This window comes from Lepus europaeus, chromosome 16 (genome assembly GCF_033115175.1).
Source record: "Lepus europaeus isolate LE1 chromosome 16, mLepTim1.pri, whole genome shotgun sequence".
Taxonomy (NCBI): Eukaryota; Metazoa; Chordata; class Mammalia; order Lagomorpha; family Leporidae; genus Lepus; species Lepus europaeus.
In genome coordinates this window covers 37,525,427-37,542,420 of record NC_084842.1, presented here as the reverse complement: position 1 = coordinate 37,542,420, position 16,994 = coordinate 37,525,427, and the positions used below count along the sequence as shown (strand labels likewise).

The following is a 16,994-nucleotide window of genomic DNA, read 5'->3' as shown; positions in this document are numbered from 1 at the left end:
AAGGGACAAGGCATCTCTCTTGGGTCTCTTTTATAAGAGCACTAGTTCCATTTATGAGAGCTTCACTATTCTAACCTCATTGTCTCCCACAAGTCCCATCTGCAAATGCTATCACCAAGGGGATTAAACATGTGAAGTTGACAAGGATTATATTCAGACCATAGCAATGCCAAAAAAATACAACCTGAAAGCCAAGGTCATAATTGAGTAATATTAAAACAAACATTTCAACATTACAGCTCTTTTCGAATTTGTCTAGCAGATTTTCTGGTTTGCACCGGAAACCCCCCCCCCCAAAAAAAAGCATTCTTTAGGCAATATCTGATGCTAAAATACAAGGTTCACACAAGAGCAAGGATTAAGGTAACATAGAATCAAATATCCTTATTTTCCACCATTCTCACCCTGTTATAATACCAAACTTGTTTATAAGCAAATTCTTATAATGACTAAACATCTTATGGCTTTTTCATAAGGTAAGATTTCTTGAAAAACTTTCTCCCCTTTAAAAATCTGGTCAAATCAAGAGTAGACTGGATAAAGAAATTATGGGACATGTACTCTATAGAATACTATACAGCAGTCAAAAACAATGAAATCCGGTCATTTGCAACAAGATGAAGGAATCTGGAAAACATCATGCTGAGTGAATTAAGCCAGTCCCAAAGGGACAAATATCATTTGTTTTCCCTGAACAGTGACAACTAACTGAGCACCAAAGGGGAAACCTGTTCAAGTGAAATGGATACTATGAGAAACAGTGACTTGATCAGCTCTTGTCCTGACTGTTGATGTACAATGTAAATCTTTATCCATTTTAGTATTTTTTTGTTCTAGTACTAGTGGTTGAACTCTGTAATTAACACACAATTATTCTTAGGTGTTAAAATGTTAACTGAAAAGTGATCCCTGTTAAATATAAGAGTGGGACTAAGAGAGGGAGCAGATGTACAATTTGGGACATGCTCAATCAGACTTGCCCCAAATGGTGGAGTTAGAAACGTGCCAGGGGATTCCAATTCAATCCCATCAAGGTGGCATGTACCAATGCCATCTCACTAGTCCAGGTGATCAATTTCAGTTCACAATTGATCACACTGATAGGTCTAAGAGTCAAAGGGATCACACAAACAAGACTAGTGTCTGCTAATACTAACTGATAGAACCAAAAAGGGAGAGAACAATCCATCATGGGAAGCGGGATACACAGCAGACTCATAGAATGGCAGATGTCCTAAATAGCACTCTGGCCTCAGAATCAGCCCTTAAGGCATTCAGATCTGGCTGAAGAGCCCATGAGAGTATTTTAGGCATGGAAAGCCAAGACACTCTGGAAAAAAAAAAAAAAAGACCTAAATGAAAGATCTCTGCGAGTGAGATCCCAGTGGAAAGAACAGGGCCATCAAAGAAGGAGGTATCTTTCTCTGAAGGGAGGAGAGAACTTCCACTTTGACTATGACCCTGTTGGAATAAGATCAAAGTTAGCGAACCCTAAAGGCTTCCATAGCCTTTGCAACTCATGACTAGAACCTAGGGAGATTACTGACGCCATAAACAAGAGTGTTAAATTGTTAAATCAACAACAGGAGTCACTGTGTACTTACTTCTCATGTGGGATCTGTCCTTAATGTGTTGTCCAATGTGAAGTAATGCTATAACTAGTACTAAAACAGTATTTTTACACCTTGTGTTTCTGTGTGGGTGCAAACTGATGAAATCTTTACTTAGTATATACTGAATCAATCTTCTGTGTATAAAGATAATTGAAAACGAAAAAAAAAACTTGGTGTTAAATTGGAAATTTCAAAGAGAATTAATCAATTCTTAAAAAAATATCATGTAGGATCTCTGGCCTTAATGTGCTGTACATTGTGATTTAATGCTATAACTAGTACTCCAACAGTATTTTTCACTTGGTGTTGCTATGTGAGGGCAAACTGTTGAAATCTTTACTTAATATATACTAAACTGATCTTCTGTATATAAAGAGAATTGAAAATGAATCTTGATGTGAATGGAAGGGGAGAGGGAGCATGAAAGGGGAGGGTTGCGGGTGGGAGGGAATTTATGGGGGGAGGGGGAAGCCATTGTAATCCATAAGCTGTACTTTGTAAATTTATATTCATTAAATAAAAGTTTAAAAAAACCAACAAATAAAAATCTGGTCAAAAGATCCTGCTGAGTAGATATGGAGATTTTATGATAGCAGGATCAAACTAGTATAACTCAGCAGTCACAGCTCTGCTCTGCTGGCATACCTCTTAAAATCATGTGTAGAGTCCTACTGCTGATGTGCCACATCTCTTCACTACCAACAAAAGATAGAAAATTAAATTATATCCAGCATACTCATCAAGGAATAACTAAAATTACTAAAGTAGTAGTAGAATGAATTGCTTGAATCTGTTCTCAACTAATCATAACGTCCATTCTCAAAACATTTTAGTTAATTGATGCTAAAGGCAAAATTATCTTGACATTAAAACAGTAAGGAAGACTTTATTCAGGACTGTTGTGATAGATGTCAAGACCATTGAAATAGTCTTAATGCCAAATACAGCAACGACGCCTGGAGATTTATAACCAGAAAGCACAGTGAAGGAATCAATTTATGGAAAATAACTAAGACATGGCATCAGGTATAGAGGGTTCTCACCAAGTCTGCTTAACAGTGTTATTGCTGAAGTCAGTCCAAGGTAATCAGATATCAAAGTGGGAAAATTCTCTGTCAAATGGTTTAGCAAGATTCCTGCTAGAACTGGGCTATGCAGGTTCAACAAGGGGAGAGAAGAAGGGGAAAAGGGCAGCCAAAATGGAGGTCTACTTGAGAAGAGTGCTAAAGTTTGGTCAAGGATAGAATCTTTGACACTAGGCTAGTGTTTGATAAGCAATACTGTTCTCTCCATCATAAGGAAATATGATTTTCAGTAGAAGCATTTATAAGGTTTGTAGTATAGGTGACAGCTGGGCATTTCTCTACCAATATGTGAGCAATGACTCTGTAGCATTTTTAGCAAAGAGCAGCAATTCTGAAAACCAGATGGCCTGAACTCAAATTTTGGTTCTGCCACTTTGGAAAATGGCTTAACCTGACTCTACCTCAAATTCTGTATCTGCAAACTGGGAATATTCAAAATAGCAACTGTATTGGGGAAGGGGAAGGGAGCAGCGATAAGAATGAATGAGTTAATAATATGTCAAGTATCCAAACATAGCAAACTATATAGTGAGCCCTATGTGGTTTTATCCATAATTATTTTTTAAGTTCTTGGTGGGTTCGAACAGAACACTATCCTTTCAGTGGTTTCAACAAAACATCTAACTCTGAGCATATCTTAATTTTGTAGCTTCTGCTGAAGAGCACAAAATACATAACACTGTCCTACACAATCCTCATTCAACATTTCTTTCTTCAAAGCTAGCTCTCCTTCAAACTCTCCACCTCTTTACCATACAGAGAAATTGAGACATCATCTTTTGTTACCTGAGATGCCTTAGAGATCTTACCTTCTACCTTAAGTGGTTGCTCAGATCATTTCTTCAGGTGAAAAAAATATAAGCTCTTCTAAATGATACTTTTTAGAAAAATCTTCCTATCTTCTTCCTATCTTGGCTTTTATTATGTATACCCAATAGACCTTATTTCACGTTTTATGCACTGGGAGTTTTCATGCCCACATGCATGTTTCCCTGCCCCTAGTCAAAAGAAGCAATGACCACCTGCAGCCTACTCTCCTTCAACTGTCTTTGTCCCTTCTCTCCCACGCACATGCAGAGTTCCAGGCCTACCAGTGTCCTAGGATTCTCTGCCTCCACAGATCAGGCAAGACTGTATAGTGCTCAGAGACATGACCTGTTCTGAAAAGGGGAAAGGTGACAAAGAGGGATGCAAGGGAGTCAAAAAGATGCCTTAGCACAGAATGCTTTTAGTCAGTCAAAAAAGTTTATGTCGCATCCCCTACTTCAGAAAACTGCTTCTAAAGAAAGGTCTTCATTCTTGCCAGTCTGCTTGCCATGATCTTCCTTTAATAAGCATACAACAAAGGGGCCTATGGGAAAACAGCTGAGGCTGAGCTCAGTCGGGAGATAAAATAAATGGTTCAGAGACTCTCAGCAGGTAAACTCTGTTTTTGATGTGTTTATTCTCTGAAGTGCCTGTGTTGTCAGTAACCAGCGCCCTCAGTCAGACAACCTGCCCTTCCTGCCTATGCTCAGAGCTGTGCAAAAGCTCACTACAAAATAGAGCCCTAACTGGATATTTAAGACAACTTAAGACACATTGATGGTTTTGTACAATGGCAAAATAAAACCATGATGAATTATGGAGTTAAATGTTTAAAACATTCAAATAATAGGAAAATTATAATAAAACTGTGAGAGTCAACCAAGAAACGATAAAGGCAGAGGGAGACAGACTTAATATACACAACTTAAGGGAACTTTATAAATTCAATTGATCAAAAAATAATGGCTGCACCACAAATCATCAGCAAAGCACTAACACACTTGTTTATTGATGGAGCATTTGTATTAGAATAATAAATGTAAATACTAAGAGGTAAAGGAAAATCTGGCAACTCAAAAAGTAAAACTTAAAATGAATAAAAACATATGAGAACCATTAAACATCACCAACAATTTAAAAGTGTAAATTACTATAATAGATTATTACCCATACCTTTGGTAATAATTGTTTTTCTAAAATAATTCCTATTGTTGGCATGGTGTGAGGGAAAGGATCCCTCTAATTCACTGTTGGGAAGAGAAAATTAAAGGAATATTTTTGGAAAGCAATTTGGCAAAACATGAGAACAATTGCAAAATGTTCTCATGTTTTGATTCACATCTATTTATCATGAGAAAATCAGATATTTGTTTAAAATAAATGTAAGTATAAAGATTTCCATGAGAGTTGTATTTATACTAATAAAAAGTTGCAAACCATCATTGTCCAGGAGAACGGTAAAATCAAATAGTTAAGTCATATATGATGGGATACTATGGATATGTTATAAATCATGTTTTTCTACCCAATGTCAACAGCAAAATAGTATTCTGCATTCAAAAATAAATAAAGTATTTCTAGAATGGACATGGAACACTCAAGTTATTTTAACTTGATCAGCTAAAATTATCTGTTTCCTTCTACTTTGACTCTAAGCTTATGAAATCTGACCAAATTTGATTTTGAGGTGCATTTTGTTTTGTTTTGCTTTAATAATTTGCTTCTAGTGATGGAAAAGAGAAAAGAATTGAGTCAGTAAAATCACAATTATGCTAAATATTTATTCAATAAACATGGAACTCACAACAAGACTTACTAAGCCCCCACTATAAAGATAAGGCACTCTTACAGTGGAGATGTAATAGTAGGGGTGGGGGTGAGGGGTTAAAGTATCTACCCTCATTGAGCTTGCAAGCTAGAGAAAAAGAGAGAGAAGTCCTCATTAATAAGCAAATATACAAAAGAAGAGTATGTTAAATTAAGTGCTATAGGGTAAAATATGTCAAGGAAGAGAAGTAGGACATGTATGGTAGGGGGAGTGTGACTGATTTTTTTTTTTATTTGACAGATAGAGTTAGACAGTGAGAGAGAGAGACAGAGAGAAAGGTCTTCCTTCTGTTGGTTCACCCCCCAAATGGCTGCCATGCTGTAACTATGCCGATCCGAAGCCAGGAACCAGGTGCTTCCTCCTGGTCTCCATGCGGGTATAGGGGCCCAAGCACTTGGGCCATCCTCCACTGCCTTCCCGGGCCACAGCAGAGAGCTGGACTGGAAGAGAAGCAACCAGGACTAGAACCCAGCACCTATATGGGATGCTGGCGCCACAGGCAGAGGAATAATTAAGTGAGCTATGGTGCCGGCCCTGATTGAATTTTTAAATGATTTTTTTTTTTTTTTGCTTATTTGAAAATAAGAGTTACAGAGAGAGGAAGGGAGGGAGGGAGGGAGGGAGGGAGGGAGACAGAGAGAGAGAGAAAGAGGAAGAGAGAGAGAATCTTCCATCTACTGGTTCACTCTCCAAATGGCAGCAATGGCCATGCTGGTCCAGCCCAAAGCCAGGGACCAGGAGCTCCATCTGGGTCTCCCACATTGGTTCAGGGGCCCAATCACTGGGCCATCTTCTGATGCTCCCATCCCAAGCCACCAGCAGGGAGCTGGATTGGAAGCGTATCCGGTACGACCCTAATCAGTGCCCACATGGGATGCCATCTCAGGCAATAGCTTTTTCTGCTATACCACAATGTCACCCCTAAATTTTAAAAAAAGTAATCAGAAATCACTTGTATGATATCTGATCAAAGACATAATGGTCATATGATTGTGAGAGCAAGTCCCATTATCTGGGGAAAAGCTTTTAGACCAGCATCAACATATACGTTAGGTGAAGATTCTCTGAAGGGTTCCATGAACAGCATGGAGGCCGCTGTGGCTGAAGCAGAACAAATGAGTGGAGTGTGTTAAGATACTTTGGAGTCCTGAGGCCACCACTGTGGCATAGTGGGTAAAGCTGCCGCCTGCAGTGCCAGCATCCCATATTGGCTCCAGTTCAAGTCCAAACTGCTCCACCTCCCATCCAGCTCTCTTCTATGGCCTGGGAAAGCACTGGAAGATGGCCGAAATCCTTGGGCCCCTGCACCCACATGGAAAACCCAGAGGAAGCTTCTGGCTCCTGCCCTCAGATTAGCACAGCTCCTACCGTTGAGGCCAACTGGAGAGTGCACCAGCAGATGGAAGACATCTCTCTCTCTCTCTCTCTCTCTCTCTCTCTGCCTCTCCTTCTCTCTGTGTGTAACTCTGACTTTCAAATAAATAAATAAATCTTTAAAAAAATACTTTGAAGTTTCGGATCCCTTTGAAAGGAATTTTTCTTTTATTCTGAGTAAGCCAAGAAACCTTAAAAGATAGGTGAGGTATGGCACACATTCAGTTTGCACTTTATATGTTTGTGTAATTATTTTTATTTTACTTGACGGGCAGAGAGACAGTGACAGAGAAACAGACTTTCTATGCCCTGGTTCATTTCCAAAATGCCTGCAATAGGCAGGGCTGTATCGAGCCAAAACCAGGAACCTAGAACTCTACTGGGTATCCTACGTAGGTGGCAAGGACCCAAGTACTTGAGCTATCATCTACTATAACCCAGGGTGTATATTAGTGGAAAACTGTATCAGAAATGGAGGAACAAAGAGTGGGACTTGAACAAGGAGCTCTGACTTAGGAGGTGGCCATCCCAAGTGTTAACTGAACTGCGGCTATTTTATGAAGGAAGAATATTTGCATTTTATGGATGCTTCTGGATTCAATACGAAATAAAGGGAGGCAAAATTGGGTGTGTGCTGGGAGAAAAGGGTAGGGTTGAAAGATGATTCTCAAGAGCTTTGACCTGAATGACAGGTAGAATTCTCACTTACTAAGTAGGAATAGATTTAGAAGGAAGTTTGCTTTTGACTATGTTAATGTCTGAATTTTGGCATGATTACCAGGTTTTGAAATATATATATAATATATGTATATATATATATGAAGAAAGAGAGAGAGAGAGAGAGTAGTTATATATACAAATTTGTAATTGGACTTCAAGCTTGAAGAGGGCCAAAGATAAGCTAGAGATTTATGCAATGTCAACATATACAGTCATGCACAGCATAATGATATTTTGGTTAACAATGGGCAGCATATGTTATAGTATATACTCACCTAGGTGCATAGTAGGCTGTACCATCTAGGTTTGTGTAAATATATTCTATGATGTTCACACAGCAATAAAATCACCTAAGGATGCATTTCTCAGAACATATCACCATTGGTAAGCAAGACTGTAAATGATCTTTAAGGCCATTCGTAGGGATAAATACATTGAAGAAAGAATGGGGAAGATAGGAGGTTCATGACCAAGTGCTTAGGCAGTCCAGCCTTCAAAGGGCAAAGTGATCTGGGAGAAGCAAAATTTCATGAGCAGTAAAAAAAAAAAAAAAAAAAAAAAAAAAAAAAAAAACTAGAGCTGGTGATACCCTGGAAGACAGGGCAGTGTTTCAAGAGAAGAGTGATCAATTCTTTCATTTTAAAGGAGAGCAAAGGGTGACCATTAGGCCTAACAATCAATATTTTTCCATATGAATGTCTGCATAGGTGTGGAGGAGTAGATTTGTGGCTGTTTGAGTGAATATGTAATTAGGTTATAAAAATATTAATATCAGTTGAATATGTATTATTTGTACCATAAGAAAAGAGAATTTATAGATAAATGTATCATTAATTGTTTTCAAAAACTAAGTAGATTCGATAATGCCAGATGATTGATTTACCATTCTTTCCAGCTATACATTTTTAAGACTACTTTCGTTTTCTTATGGGAAGACACAGTGTAATGGAAAAAGTAGGTTTTCTAATAGTCTTTAAAGAGATATGAGTTTCTTTTCTCCATCTTTTCTTCATAAAATAGCCCCATTAGATGTAAATGAAAAAACAAGTTCGTGTCTGTCCCATCTGTAAAATAGAACTATTGTGGGGATTCATTGAGTTACAGTTTTTTAAATAGTGGCTGATACACTGTAAGCAAAGCACTGCATAAATGCTAACCATCATAATTATTTGTTAAAAGGTGCTAAACAGCAAAACTTCAAAAAAAAAGCTATTTAAGTATAAAGAACATATATTTTTAAATGACATACATGGTGACTCTCAGTTCTGTCACTCGCCAGCACCAAGACCTTGAGCAGATTATACAAAAGTACTTCAAAAAGTTCACAGAAAACTAAAATTAAAACATTACTTCTTTTAGTGCAAAAAAAATACCAAAATTCATGAATAGTGTTTTTCATAGTATGTGTTCTCATAAGCTTTTCAAATGCTCCTCTTAAATACAATTACAAAAAAATCTGAATTCAACTAATTATCTTTTCATTCTATTTTCCAATAACTCTATGAAGTACCTTGGTATCGTCTCTGACTCAATTTCTCTGTAAACTGAAAATATCTACTTACCTGGGATATCAGAATATTTACAGTATGCAATATGCCAGTGTCTTGGGAAGTCCACACTGCTCCCCATCTTTTTCTGGGAGAATTTATATTTAAATGTTATAACATCTGTGCATCTAAGTTTCAGGTTTTTTTTCTCTAGGTAACTCTATCCTCTAGGTAACTCTATAATAAGTTTTATAGGGTTATCTTCTGTATTATTCAAGGTTCTCCAGAAAAAAAAAAAAAAGAAAAACAGAAACAATTGGAGGTATATATGATAATACTTGTATATGGAGAGAGATTTAATTTAAAGGTTAACTCATGACATCCTGCAGGTTGGCAAGTCCAAAAAGTCCATGTTGCAGGGTCAAGTGTAAACCCTTTCTGTGGGCAGAATTCCTTCTTGCTGGAGGAGATCACTCTTGTTCAATTTAGACCTTCAACTGTTGGATGAAAACCACCCACAGGGAAGGCAATTTTACTTATCATCCACCAGTTTACATGTTAATCTCATCCACAAAGTATCCTCACAGATTTTTTTTTATCATAAAGTAATGTGAAAATATACTCACTAGCTTTAGGTCTTCCTGAAGTCAGAAACCAGGGAGTCTGCATAGGCCTAACCATCTGTCACCTGTACCTGCTCCTCCTAAAGGGGTCTCAAGTTCATCCCATCTATCCTCCTCTTTCATCTGTGCTTATATAATGCAACAGCATTAGCTGTTTGAACAGCAGATCTTCCAGTTAGACTCAAGTTTGAGAGTAGAGAGCCATTCCAGAATAAAACAAAGGACAGAGACCATGCTTAAAGTCATCCTTAATCTCTTCCCATCTCTCCTCATCTTCCTCCTTCTACCTTCCTCTCCTCTCAGCACTTTTTACTTAAATCAGGCTTCTATGCTTCAACTGCCTCTTCTCCCAGCTGCACAGAGAAGGAAACTCTGCTTGATTTTCTCTTCCAGCTCTATATGCATAATAACATATTTCTTAATGTGCCATTTTTTCACCTTGTATGCACACATCTGAAACCAACTGGTTGAAAGTAAAAGCTGTCTTATGCCACATAACTACCCTTTATATAATTCCAACCTTTTTGCTGAGATCCAGGTCAAGGGCTACCAGATATTTCCCCTAGTGCTTAACTCAATCAGGCATTTAAGAGATGCTACAGGACTTCTATTTCATTAAAGAATTAAAGACAGGGAGAATGATGGGGATAGACAAGGGCATTGATGCCAAACTCACACAGACATGCAGATACACACTTAGGCAAGTAAATACACTGATTTTAGCCTCATGTACAAATAACATTCATGATAACTGTGATACTTGCCTGATATTGTAAAGAAAGATTTAATACAAATAGCCACATTTCACTAGGCAGGCTTAGAAACATGTAACTTCAGACACAGCTGTTAACATGGACGGATGACAGTGGGAACTATGCCCACCCACTGCAATCTGCCAAGCATCATGGAGCAAAATAAAAAATATTATGCATTTGAGTTGTGTTTTGTTCACAATAATGTCTGAACAAATACATAGTTGCTTTCCCCTTTCCTCCCTTCAACAAATAGTATCACTTGGACATAAATAATGAATGTTATTGTATAGGTTTATTTAAACATACAAAAAATATGAGCTTAGAATCCAAAATTTTATATGAAAAGGTATAATACATGTTGTATTAGTCATTCCAGAGTTAAAATTTGACACATACATTGTTAAATTACAGTCAGTAAAGAAAACCAGATAGTAAATTACACAACTGAACAGCATAGAGTGAACACCAATTCTATTTTATGTCATGTTTTGCTACATGGTGCGCTGCCACCTGTTTTTAAAGACTAAATGAGGTAAGGTTGGAAATGAAGGATGAGGGGGTTGTCAGATGTATGTTAGTTCATTCTGCATTGGTTTTCCCTCTCTGAATCAGCAGCCCCTCGGAGTTCATCCATGATGTTCTCCCCTTTCTGTTTCTCAAGGGAATAGCAAGGCCAGTGGTAGAAAATCTCCATGGAGGAAGCAGACAGACCATCCAAAGAGGAGTCTGTTCCTTGCCCTGAGGCCAGAGTGTAGATTCTGGAACAAAATTAGACTATTACCAAACTTGGGACAGGGTGATTGGTGCAGCAGTTAAAATGCTGCTTGGCCACATCCCATATCAGAGTCCCTGGATTTGAGTCCCAGCTCCACTGCCAAACCAGTTTCTTGCTAACTCAGACCCTGGAGGCATCAGGTGATGGTTCAAGTACTTGGTCCCTGCCACTGGGTTTCTTGTTTCACCCTGGCCTAGCCCCAACTGTTGTAGGGAATTTGGGGAGCAAACCAGCAGATGGAATCAATCTATCTCTCTCTTTCTCTTTCTCTCCCTCTCTCTTTCTCTCAAAGAAATAAAAGTTTTAGAAATAAAGATGAGCCCAACATGTCAGAGTAGGTAACTTCATAAATTGCACAAGTGTAAAAAATTATTAAATGACTATTTTCTTCTAGTTATTTGAATTGTTAAATTCTGAAATTCTTTTCAATCATTACTTCTAAACTAATAACTACTTAATTTAGCAAAGAAGGAATAAAAGAAAAGGTGCTGAAATCGAAAATAGGATGTGCAAAGTGGATAAAGAATTGGGAAACTCAGTTCAGGAGAGTCAACTCTTAAAACAGCTCAGCCAATGGAGCCATTCAAATTAAATTAATTTGGTTACAGTTCAGTAGATTGCAGAAAGAACCTTTAAGTCAATACTTAGATCTCTTTTTGGGGTGTTTTTTTTTTTTTTTTTTTTGACAGGCAGAGTGGATAGTGAGAGAGAGACAGAGAGAAAGGTCTTCCTTTTGCCGTTGGTTCACCCTCCAATGGCCGCCGCAGTAGGCGCGCTGCAGCCGGCGCACCGCACTGATCCGATGGCAGGAGCCAGGTGCTTCTCCTGGTCTCCCATGGGGTGCAGGGCCCAAGGACTTGGGCCATCCTCCACTGCACTCCCTGGCCACAGCAGAGAGCTGGCCTGGAAGAGGGGCAACCGGGACAGGATCGGTGCCCTGACCGGGACTAGAACCCAGTGTTCCGGCGCCGCAAGGCGGAGGATTAGCCTAGTGAGCCGCGGCACCGGCAATACTTAGATCTCTTAAAATTACTGATTTGAATCTGAATATTCAGGAAAGACAAAGGATAAAGAAAAGGAAGTTTGGGGAATCCAGCTGGCATCAATGAGCAAGTAGAAAGGCTATACTATCATAGAACACATGATAAAGGGCTTGCACTTATTGTATTTTAGCATAAAAATATGTAATTAAATATAAAATGTTGTGTGTTTGAAGGACCTGACTTTCAGGTTGATATTTCTGATTCTCCATAATATTCCCCTTTTTACCACTGCTTAATCTGACAACTCTAAGTCTGACATTTACCCTAAGAAAGGGGTAAAACTAATCAAATCTTACATAAAAGGTCAACAAAATCCATTAAGACTTTGTGGTTTCAGATTTATGTAGAATGTAAAATTATTTTAACCAAAAAAAATTTGGTGGATCAGCTATTGAAACCTGGAAGTTTTTCTTAGGCTCTACTATTACTTAGATTGACTCTTATCAGGTTGAATACAGACTTGCCTTTTATGGAGGTAGACAGGAAGTAATATTGAAGTGTGTGTGTGTGTGTGCATATATATATATATATATGTGCACATAGAAGAGTCAATGGTCAATGTTATGTTCTGTACACTTTATAATGAGAGAGGCCAACACACACACACACACATGCTGGTTCTAGAAATAGTAGAGATATCCCACTAATGACAAAAGGACATAAAGTATGTGAAAGCATTTTGAAAAGCACAGCTTAGTCTCCAAATACAAAGTAGTAGTAGAATCACGTTCTTGTTACGACTGTTATTTATAAACAATCAGAAGAAAGGAAACATGTCTTTTGTATTTAATGACCAGTTATTCAAGCACGTATTTTCTTACATTTCAGTATATAGTTAATGGAATCATAAATGGGCGTTTTAAATTAACATTTCTAATTAAATCCTGGGATCGGATTCATTTGCTACTTCAATCATCCTGTGGCTATTAGATCCATTTTCAGTTACATATCCAGGTCTTACATCCACTTATAGACTAAATGCAAAAAAGCAGGAATGACTTTGTGAAGTTTTCTGAATAAAGTTGTCAGGTTTTAATATTGAAAACAAAGAGTAGTCAAAACAGGATAAAAGAGAGGCAGACCAGGAACTCACTGCCAGTACAAGTGTATTCAAAACCTGCGAGGAGGACTCACTACCCTAGAAGGTAGAGAGCACCCCCTCTCTCAGGCTGGGGTCTTTACAGACAGGAGTGGGTGGGTAGTAAGGTCTCAGTCTCTGCAGTTAAAGTGCTGTGGGTGGGGTTGTACTGCATGTGAGAAAGAATGCAGGCATACAGGCGAGCTGAAAGTTAGATAAGGCATTTTTGAGAAAGAATGCTCTCAGCTCAGCCACACAGGCAAGAGACAAAAATACATTTAGGGCTTTTGTCCTTGCTCCATCAAAAGTACACTCTGTTACTTTATAAGCTAATTGTTTACTGACAGACTGAGTTCCCAAATAATTGCTGATATTTAGTGATTTAACTATAGATTAGCATTCAGATACTGTTAATAGTGACAATAGAAAGATCACATTGGGAGGGATTGGCACTGTGGCCTAGCAGCTAAAGCCATTGCCTGTGACGCCAGTATCTCATTTGGGCACCCAGTTTCTGTGCAGTATGCTCCACTTCTGATCCAGCTCCCTGATAACGGCCTGAGAAAAGCAGTGGAACATGGCCCAAGTGCTTGGGCCTCTGCTACCCTCGTGCAGACCTGGAAGAAGCTCCTGGTTCTGGTTGTGCTCATCTGGGGAGTAGACCGGTGGATGAAAGATCTCTCTCTCTTTCTCTGTTTTTCTCTCTGCCCCCTCACCCTCTACCATTCTCTCTGTAATTCTTTCAAATAAATAAATAAAGCTTTGGAAAATGAACAAAGATCACATGGGGAATTAAGAAACTGTGGTTCACAAACTGGGGCAGTCTTGTCCCTTCCCCACATTGTGGGACCTTTGGCAGTCTCTGGAGGTACTTTTCATTGTCACAACTAACTACAGGTTCCCCAGCGGTATCTAGTGAGTACTGGCTTGTGAATGCTGGTGACCATTCCACACACATCCTAGACAGGACAACCCACATTACAAACAGCAAGCTAACCAAGTTGTCAAAAGTGCCTAGATTGAGAAACACTGCTGTATGTCAATATTTCTCAAATATGGCTGGAAGATCAGTGGCCAAACCTCCAAATCAGGTCCTTAACGAAATAAGGAGCTTGTACCAGAATGTGAATCAACTATGTTGCAAAACAGTTCAGCAGACATGTTTTATAATTAGACTCAGTGTAGGACACATTGTATTAATATATTAATTAACATCCTGGTGCAAGCTTATTACCTCCTGGATAGGCGAAATTCCCTACAACTTCTCTATGAGGTCTCTACTCACTCCCATGGTGCAGTCCATGATTTTTCAGAAGACAAAGAGTTCCCTGCAGCCATTGCAAACTATGATTCGTTATCACAGAGAAGTGTTTTCCTAATATTTAACTTTATTCTGTGTACTGTTTCTGGGAAAAAAAAATTTTTCAAAAAATTTAAGACTTTTCCATGACTACTTCTCTTTTAAATAATTTTTATTTACACAGTTTTTTAAATGTCTGCCATGTTTGCACATTGTCTAAATACATATACATGTAAGACAGTCTGACTATGTAAAAGACGATTTAAGGAAATTGTTTATTTTCTCTTAAATCCACCAGTAATTGCTCTGTAAATTTCTTTTTTTAAAATATATCCAATTATAGTTTTTATTTACCTAAATCACTGTATGCCCTTTTCTTGTCTTATATTTTAAAAGACTTGTTATGATGTATTCTGTAGGGAGTTGTGTTGCTATGAATTAGGTCCTAATTGTTCTATTTTTTTAACTTTTATTTAGTAAATATAAATTTCAAAGGACAGTTTATGGATTACAATACCTTACCCCCCATAACTTCCCTCCCACTCGCACCCCTCCCATCTCCCGCTCCCTCTCTCATTCCATTCACATCAAGATTAATTTTCAATTATCTTTATATACAGAAGATTGATTTAGTATATATTAAGTAAAGATTTCATCAGTTTGCACCCACACAGAAACACAGTGTAAAATACTGTTTCAGTACTAGTTATAGCATTACTTCACATTGGACAACACATTAAGGACAGATCCCACATGAGGAGTAAGTACACAGTGACTCCTGTTGTTGACTTAACAATTTGACACCCTTGTTTATGGCGTCAGTAATCTCCCTAGGCTCTAGTCATGAGTTGCAAAGGCTATGAAAGCCTTTTGAGTTCACCGACTTTGATCTTATTCCAACAGGGTCATAGTCAAAGTGGAAATTCTCTCCTCCCTTCAGAGAAAGGTACCTCATTCTTTGATGGCCCCGTTCTTTCCACTAGGATCTCACTAACAGAGATCTTTCATTGAGGTCTTTTTTTTTTTTTTTTTTCCAGAGCGTCTTGGCTTTCCATGCCTACAATACTCTCATGGGCTCTTGAGGCAGATCCGAATGCCTTAAGGGCTGATTCTGAGGCCAGAGTGCTATTTAGGACATCTGCCATTCTATGAGTCTGCTGTGTATCCCGCTTCCCATGATGGATTGTTCTCTCCCCTTTTGGTTCTATCAGTTAGTATTAGCAGACACTAGTCTTGTTTGTGTGATCCCTTTGACTCTTAGACCCATCTTTGTGATCAATTGTGAACTGAAATTGATCACTTGGACTAGTGAGATGGCATTGGTACATGCCACCTTGATGGGATTGTACTGGAATCCCTTGGCACGTTTCTAACTCCACCATTTGGGGCAAGTCCAATTGAACATGTCCCAAATTGTACATCTCCTCCCTCTCTTATTCCCACTCTTATATTTAACAGGGATCACTTTTCAGTTAACATTTAAACACCTAAGAATAATTATGTGTTAATTACAGAATTCAACCAATAGTACTAGAACAAAAAAAAATACTAAAAGGGATAAAGTATTAAATTGTCCATCAACAGTCAGGACAAGAGCTGATCAAGTCACTGTTTCTCATAGTGTCCATTTCACTTGAACAGGTTTCCCCTTTGGTGCTCAGTTAGTTGTCGCTGATCAGGGAAAACAAATGATATTTGTCCCTTTGGGACTGGCTTAATTCACTCAGCATGATGTTTTCCAGATTCCTCCATCTTGTTGCAAATGACCGGATTTCATTGTTTTTGACTGCTGTATAGTATTCTATAGAGTACATGTCTATTCAGAAGACTTTATAATTTTACATCCAATTTCTGAAATAGTTCAATAAATTTAATATAAAATTTATAACAATAAAGGCACCATACTAGAAAAGGCTTGTCACTACATCTGACTCAAATTGGATTCTCATTAAACTTGACCAAAGACCAGCTCCTAGAGAATGGGCTTCAGGTTTTCAATGACCTAGAGCCAATCTACCAGAACTCGGGCATGCAGTGCCCTAAATTAATAGTAGGAAGGTATCAAGAATCAATAAAGATGGCAGATGTGTACCAATTTGTGACTTGTTATGAGATGAACAAAAATCCTTATTTTGAAATTTATAGACATTTGAAAATCCAAACTGAATGAAATCCAGTATATCAGATGGCTGCTATAACAATTACTGCCACCAGTTCATGGTATCCCTGAACATATCAAACAGATATTGGAAGGGACTATAAGTCTTGAAAAGCAAGAAGTTTCTTAGCCCTGAATAGAATTAATGTTGTAAAACTATTCACTAGTGATGTGGTATCCTGGTGACTTGAACATTTAATTTTCTAAAAAGTCACAATGGACCCCTCAAGTAAACTCCTAAAAATGGAAAAACATGAAGAGACTGTATAGAAAAAATAAATCACAGTAAAAATCTCTCAGAGGCTGGGATATGTGTCTATATGCATGAATTTATAATCCAATGATTGA

The 16,994-nt window shown here is 38.2% G+C and overlaps 1 protein-coding gene and 1 non-coding gene across 2 annotated transcripts in view; both read left to right on the top strand.

The window, feature by feature from the left end:
- GALNTL6 (polypeptide N-acetylgalactosaminyltransferase like 6) overlaps nt 1-16,994 on the top strand; it is a 1,248,724-nt gene that overhangs the window by 894,922 nt on the left and 336,808 nt on the right. The gene's annotated exons all lie outside the window — the stretch shown is intronic.
- Nucleotides 229-290, top strand: LOC133775503 (U7 small nuclear RNA). Its single transcript, XR_009868247.1, has one exon. It is a non-coding gene; the product is annotated as a U7 small nuclear RNA (small nuclear RNA).